This window comes from Cynocephalus volans, chromosome 2 (genome assembly GCF_027409185.1).
Source record: "Cynocephalus volans isolate mCynVol1 chromosome 2, mCynVol1.pri, whole genome shotgun sequence".
Lineage (NCBI taxonomy): Eukaryota > Metazoa > Chordata > Mammalia > Dermoptera > Cynocephalidae > Cynocephalus > Cynocephalus volans.
This window is the reverse complement of record NC_084461.1, coordinates 162,943,637-162,950,838: the sequence shown is the minus strand read 5'-3', so window position 1 is coordinate 162,950,838 and position 7,202 is coordinate 162,943,637.

Sequence of the window (7,202 nt, the reverse complement as noted above, 5' to 3'; positions counted from 1 at the left end):
TAGGGATTAGGCTGTGGACACATCTTGGGGGCCACCATTCGACTTACTACCTTTTTTTCAATCACTTTGCATGGATTCTTTCAGTCTTGGAGCACTTCCTTGATCTCTAGGTGCTCCAAGCTCATCTTGTGTTTCCCTGCTCCAAACCCAGAATCAGCCGCTTCTCCAAGGAGTCCTGGTTTCATCCAGTGGAGAGCCTCTTTAGAAACCAAGGTCTGAGTGCTGGGTGTGCCCTTTGCTGATGGGGTGTCATAGCCTCCAGCCCATCAGTGGGCAGAGCCAGGAAATGTACGTATTTTTTTCCAGTCTGAGTTTATGCTGATGCCCCCAATTAAGATCTTAGCATGGCAGGTTTCTTCCTTACCTTCCCCCACTCCATATTGCAGTTTATTTTTTCCCCACAATGAAATTCTTGTTGCCAACATCAATACATTTACTCATTTGTTCTATACTACCTACAGACAAAATAGTTCAGAATCACTATGTTAGTACCTCCACCAACAAGCTTAAGAAAATGCAGGATTTCTATGTAGATTTTTTGTCCTTAGACTGTATCCCACTAAGGATATCGTATTAGTTTGTTTTACCCACCCTGTGTTTCATTCTGCAGATGCAGGCACGAGTCACACACACACTATTTGTATTTACCCAGAAGGCAGCATACTATAGAGGCTATTTTGCCTCTTTCTTTTCCCTGCTCAGTGCCTCCTGGAAAGAACTTTGTGTGCATTTACAGAGGTCATCCTTTTAACAGCTGCATAGTACTCCTGTGGGAGTGTACTTCAGTTATTCGACCCTCTCCTGCGGAAGGACATTTAGGTTTTTCCAGACATCTTGCTGTTGCAGATACTGCTGCACAGGCTCCCGGAGTGCTGCTCCCTCCCCAGCTAAGTGTATTGACAAACATTTGGATTCTCACCAATGTGAAAAGTGATATCGCCTTGTAGTTTTAATTTGCATTTCTCTTATTATGCATGAGGTTAAACATCTTTTCAAATGTTTAAGGGCTATTAATATTTTTTTCAGTGAACTGTTCATATTTTTGCCCATTTTCTATTGAGTTTTTGGTCCTCTTTTCCCCTCACTTTTAAGAACTCTTTGTGTATCAGGGATGTTAACTGTCCTTTGTGGTGTACATTGCAACTCTTTTCTGAAGTCTGGTGTGGAGTAATAAAAATATGTGTGGTCTTTGTCCCCACTTCCTGGCACAGAGCTCCTAAAGCCCTTGGAATTTCCTGAGTGAGAGGATATCTTCTGTTTCTCATAATGAGAAGCTTCCCTTTCCATAATACCTGAGTTTATGCTAATGAGGAGCCTAGCCAGGGGCTGGTCACCTGAAAGACCAATTCTTAGAAAGTTGGGACTTCAGCCCCACCCACCGCCCTCCAGGTAGGGGTGGGGGTGATGGAGATTGAGCTCATGATGTGCTGGGAGGGGGGCACACCCCTGCCCCCTGCATCTCCTCCATTTGGCCGTTGCTGAATTGACTCCTTTCTAATAAACTGGTAATTGTAAGTAAACTGTTCCTCTGAGTTCTGTAAACTGTTCAAGCAAATTATCAAACCTGAATAGCGGGTCATGGGAATTGTATGTAGCCAATCTGTCAGAAGTACTGGAGTCCTGGCACTTGGCATGTGAGGTGGGGATCATCTTGTGGGGCTGAGCCCTTAGCCTGTGGGGTCTGCACTGACTCCAGGTCAGTGCCAGAATTGAATCGCATCATTGGGCGCCCAGTTGGTGTCTGGAGAGTTGGAGAATTGGTTGGAAAAGCCCACACACTTGGTATCAGAAATACTCTGTGGGTAGAAACAGGGCATAGGATCTGGGACTCTATTTCCAAGTTTTCCTATTTCCCCAGGTAGCTGGTCAAGGTAGAGTGCTCAGTACCACAAGAGAAATGAGACCTGGGACTTTGAAGGAACAGGGTGCCCTCCACGCATCGAGCTGGCATTTAGGGGATGGATGGGATTTGGAGAGTGGAGTGGAAGGTGCAGGTGGTGGCAGAAGCAGAGGCCAGAGATGGTGGGTCAGGGGACAGTCATTCTTAGGGCCATATAGGCAGAATATGGAAGTCTGTGCTGACACAAACTTTATTCAGTGGGATGAGTAGAGGTTTGGTGGGAATTCATGCAGCATGGGAAAGGAGAGATTTTGATGGACATGAGGCAGGGCAGAGTATAATCAGCTTTGCATTTTGGGTGTGGCCTGTCTAGCCTGAATGTTCTGCTTAGCTGTGTGTCTTTCCCCCGTGCTCCCTATCTTTTGTAGATGTGCTGGTGGATTTTAGTCCTGGTATGTAGTACTGCTGTATAGTCCAGTGCTATGGTCTTGTAAGACTGGCCCGAAAGTGCAAATCTTACTTGTTGGGAAGGCTCATCTCGCAAAGACCAGGAGACAGAGATCACTGCAATCAAGCAAGAGTTTTTTTTTATTCCAGCATGCTGGGGTCGCTCCATTTTCAGGACAGAAGCAGCCCTGAGCTCTTAACACAAGCACTTTTTATATAGATTGGTAGGCAGACTTTGGCAACAGGATGAGTTGTATACAGCTTATTGGTCACCTGAGGTGACTTTTAAATTCATTGGTGGCTTTCAGTGGGGTGGTATACAGACGAGGAACTGGGGAATTGCCCAACAGCCCACCCCTTGTGTCATTAGGCCCTTCCCGGAACTGGGTGAACTTTGAGCGGTTTGGGAAGTCCTTTATCTGCCCTTACCAGAAAGTCCCACCTGCAGGGGCTTGTAAAACCTTGCACAAGCTAATTACAGAAGCAGAAAAGCTAGTCAGTTAATATTTAAGGGTGGGGGAAGGGGTTCAGGTCCACATTCCCCCCTTTTTCTTGCAGGTATTTCAATCATGAAATACTGATTCCTGTTGGTTTAATTCCTGATATTGTTGCCTTAACATCATAATTTGAACAGTACTAACACCTTCTCTAACAAAAGCTAGCAAGCGATTTAAAATGCAGGGACCAAAGGTCAGAAGCAACACTAAAATGACTAGTGGTCCTAGTAGGGTAGACACAAGGGTCGTGAGCCATGGAGAGGAGTTGAACCATGACTCAAACCATCCCTGATTTTGTTCTCTTTCTTTTTTTTCTTTTGGCTAGGCCTTCCCTAGTTTTGGCCATGGAGTCTTTAATTACCCCTGAGTGATCAATGTAAAGACAACATTCTTTTCTTAGTGCAGCACAGAGTTCCCCCCTGCTGAAGGAACAAGAGGTCTAGTCCCCTTCTATTTTGTAGGACCACCTCAGAAAGAGAGGTGAGGGACTCTTGTAATTTAGTAATTGAATTTCCTATTTCTTTAATATCAGCATCTATGGCTGCCTATAAACTTTGGTAATTCTGATGTTGAATAGCCAGAGCTGAAGCTCCTGTAGCTGCTCCAGCTGTTCCCAATCCTAAGCCTAAGAGGACAGAGAATGTGATACTTAGGGGCTCCCTTCTGGTTCGGTAGTTCCCGTTATTTTCACCCCAGTATGATAATAGTTCTTCATAGGGATGGTAAACAAGCCGAGGCAACAACCAAACCAAGACACAGAAATCCTGGGTCTCGTTTAGGACCTGTAAGCTAACATAGGGCGTGATCCCAGTAGCGCAGGCCCACCATCCTTCTGGAGGGTGTCACCAGACCACTTGGTTAAGTTAAGTGTCTGGTTGCACAGCTGGCTGTGTGAGGAGGGGATCTTTCCCACACATGTTCCTTGTCCCGCAACAGCTGAGAGAGTGAGTTTGACCTGTCGTTGCTGCCAACGACAGTTGGAGACATCAATTGTAGTATCAATTTCACTTCTGAAGGCTATTCCTTCATAATATGGGGGTGCAAGATTATAACAAAGCCCAGAGGAGCGGGTAGCATTGGGGTTGGTACTATTTAAGACCTTGAAGGCTTCAGAAATTAAGCGGAATAACCCAGGTTGTTTTTGAGGTTTAGATTCAGGGAGCTTAGACATTTTCTTTGATGTCTTAGCTTTTGACCTTTTAGTGGAGGCTGAGGACTCTGGTTGGGTACCTGGGGTAGTTTTTAGTTTGACCATTGGAGGTCCCACTGGAGCTAAGTACTTATTTGGGCCTAGGCTGGTATACTGGGTTTCTACTTTGAGTTTGATGGTGAACAACAGCCCATCATCATACCTCTCTTTATAAAATCTTAATCCCCACATAAATCCTTTTTCCCACCCAGTGGCCTTTTTTTCCTGCATCTGTGAAGGATACTCGGAGGGGGTGGCACCATCCCTTGCAGGCAGGGTTATCTTTCCACTTAGAGTGGCTGCTTCCCAAACGGCCTGCCCACCCTGCAGCAGGGGGAAAGGGGTGGGTATAATTAGCAGTTACCTTTATATAGTCCCAGGAGGACAAGGGATTCCAATATGTCTCTCCTGTGGTCTCACAGCCCCAGCCTTTACAGAAATAATCTGCTTTGCATCCACACTGATAGTTTAGTGCTCTGTCATGGTGGAACCCAGGGCACACATAGAAGGTGAGGACACTCAGCATACTTCTCCGATCTTTAGTAGAGCAGCCCCCCCATGGTTCGAGCCCAAAGCGCCCCATTGGGAAGGGGGTAGAAGGGGGTTTGTGAGCATCAAAGTATCCTTCTAAATCCCAGTTGACTGGGGCTCCCATGGCTAATTTGCACATATCGGGAAACAGGTCAGGCCACCCTTTTCCCGTGGTGACCTTGGATAGGTTCCAGATTTCATCTCCCGCCCCATTTATAACATACCAAGTTAAATTTTGGGGGATATGTGGGCTGGAAGCTCTCAGGCTCCTGGGAAAGACTGTCAGGTACAGAAGGGGAAAAAATAAAATTTTCATCTTACAATATTTAAGGTGTTTGAACCCCCAGTCCGAACAATTTTGAGCTTCAAGGGGTGTTCCTTGGAACTTTGGGCTCTCCAGGCGGCATCTTTTGATCCTTGGTCCTCTGGTGGTGCAGGCTTTACGTGCGAGGCGTGGATCCAGGCGGTGATCCCGTCTACTTTTACGGCCATTGGTGTTGTCAGGAGCACCAGGTAAGGTCCCTTCCATCGGGGTTCCAGAGTCTGGGAGCAATGTCATCTTACGTAGACTGTGTCCCCGACCTGGAACTGGTGAGAAGCTTCGTGGGTCCCAGGTTCATAAATGGCCACTAGCTGCGTCCAGACTTCCTTCTGCACTGCTTGCAGTCTTTTTAACCTGGCATATAAGTCACTGTTACTGTGGCAAGTGGGTTCAAAGGCGTCCCCCAGCAAAGTCAAGGGGGCAGGGGTACCATAGAGAATTTCAAAGGGGGTCAGGTTGAACCGAGAGGGGGTGTTCCTAGCCCTAAACAGGGCCAAGGGAAGGAGCACCACCCAGTCCACGCCAGTCTCCATGGTTAATTTAGTCAGGGTCTCTTTTAGAGTCCTGTTCATCCTTTCTACCTGTCCTAAACTCTGGGGTCTGTAGATACAATGTAATTTCCAATTGACCCCTAGGTGTCTGGCTACTCCCTGGCTTACCTTGGCAATGAAGACAGGCCCATTGTCAGACCCAATTACCTTGGGTACCCCGAAGCGTGGGAAGATTTCTTCCAGGATTTTCTTTACCATGACTGTGGCTGTTTCCTGCTTTGTTGGGAATGCTTCTACCCATCCAGAGAAGGTGTCTACAAAAACTAGGAGATACTTGTAACCATATTTATCTGGCTTGATCTCTGTAAAGTCTACTTCCCAATATACTCCAGGTCTGTCACCCCTGAGTCTCTTGCCAAGTCCTACGGTGTTTTCACAGACATTTACTTTTTGACACTGTACACAATTTTTAACTATTTATTCTGCCAGTTGTTTTAGCCCTATGATGTGATATTTTGTTTTTAGGGCAGTCTGGACTAATTTATTAACTCCCAGATGAGTCCATTGGTGCATTTGTTGAATCATGGCTCGTGCCTGTTTGTTTGGCAAGATGGGCTTGCCTGACACTGCCTGCCAATGTTCCTTTTCATGATCAAAGTGGTTATAGGCTATGTCCTCAGCAGAGTATTTAAACAGGCTTTTCTAGCTCAGGGACTTTAACTAACAGAATAGGTGTGGACCTGTGGGCTGCCGCCCTTGCTTCAGAGTCAGCCAAGTTGATTCAGAATCCCCCTGGTGATGGGGGAATCCCCTTTCTGGTGGCCCGGGCAGTGTATAATACTCACTTTTAGTGGTCGGTGAAGGGCCTCCAACGGGGCTACAATCTCTGCCTTGTTTTTTAGTTTTTTTCCTCCAGAGGTCAGCAGACCCCGTTGCTGATAGATAGCGCCATGCACATGGGCAGTGGCAAATCATACCTGCTGTCTCTGTAGATGTTGATTCTTTTGCCCTCTCCTAGTTCAAAGGCTTTTGTGAGGGCGATGAGTTCTGCCTTCTGAGCAGATGTTCCTGCAGGTAAGGCCTGTGCCCATATCAGGTTCTGGCCATCTACTATAGTGGCTCCTGCCTTTCGTATTCCTTCCTCCAGGAAACTGCTGCTGTCAGTGAACCAGGTGGCTTTGGCGTCTGTCAGAGGCTAATCTGACAAGTCTTTCTGCCATCCATGTGCCTCAGCAAGCACTTGTTGGCAGTCATGGATAGGAGGGTCAAGACCAGGGTCTGGGAGCAACGTGGCCGAATTTAAGCTTGCCGGGGGAGCAAAAGTAACCCGGTCTGAGTTCAGTAACAGAGTCTGATAGTGATTCATATGAGCATTTGTGAGCCAGCGGTCAGGAGGCTGGCGGACAATACTCTCAAAGCATGAGGTGCCGAAATTACCAAACTCTGTCCCATAGTCAACTTGTCAACATCTTTTACCAGAACTGTGACTGTCGCTATGATTCTTCGACAAACTGGCCACCCCAAGGCTACAGGGTCTAATTTTTTAGACAGATATGCTACAGGCCTTTTCCAGGGGCCTAGTTTTTGAGTTAGGACCCCCTTTGCAACCCCCTTATTTTCTGCCACATACAAGTGGAAGGGCTTGGTTACGTCGGGGAGCCCTAGGGCTGGAGCAGACATCAAGGCCATCTTGATGTTGTCAAAAGCCTGTTGCTCCTCTTTTCCCCACTTGAAGGGCTGACTATTTTTAGTGAGGGGATATAACAGGGCTGCCATCTCAGCAAAACCAGGTATCCATAGGCGGCAGAACCCGGCAGTACCTAAAAATTCCCTGACTTGTTTTGGGTTAGTGGGTGGTGGAATGTGAAACACTGTCTCTTTTCTG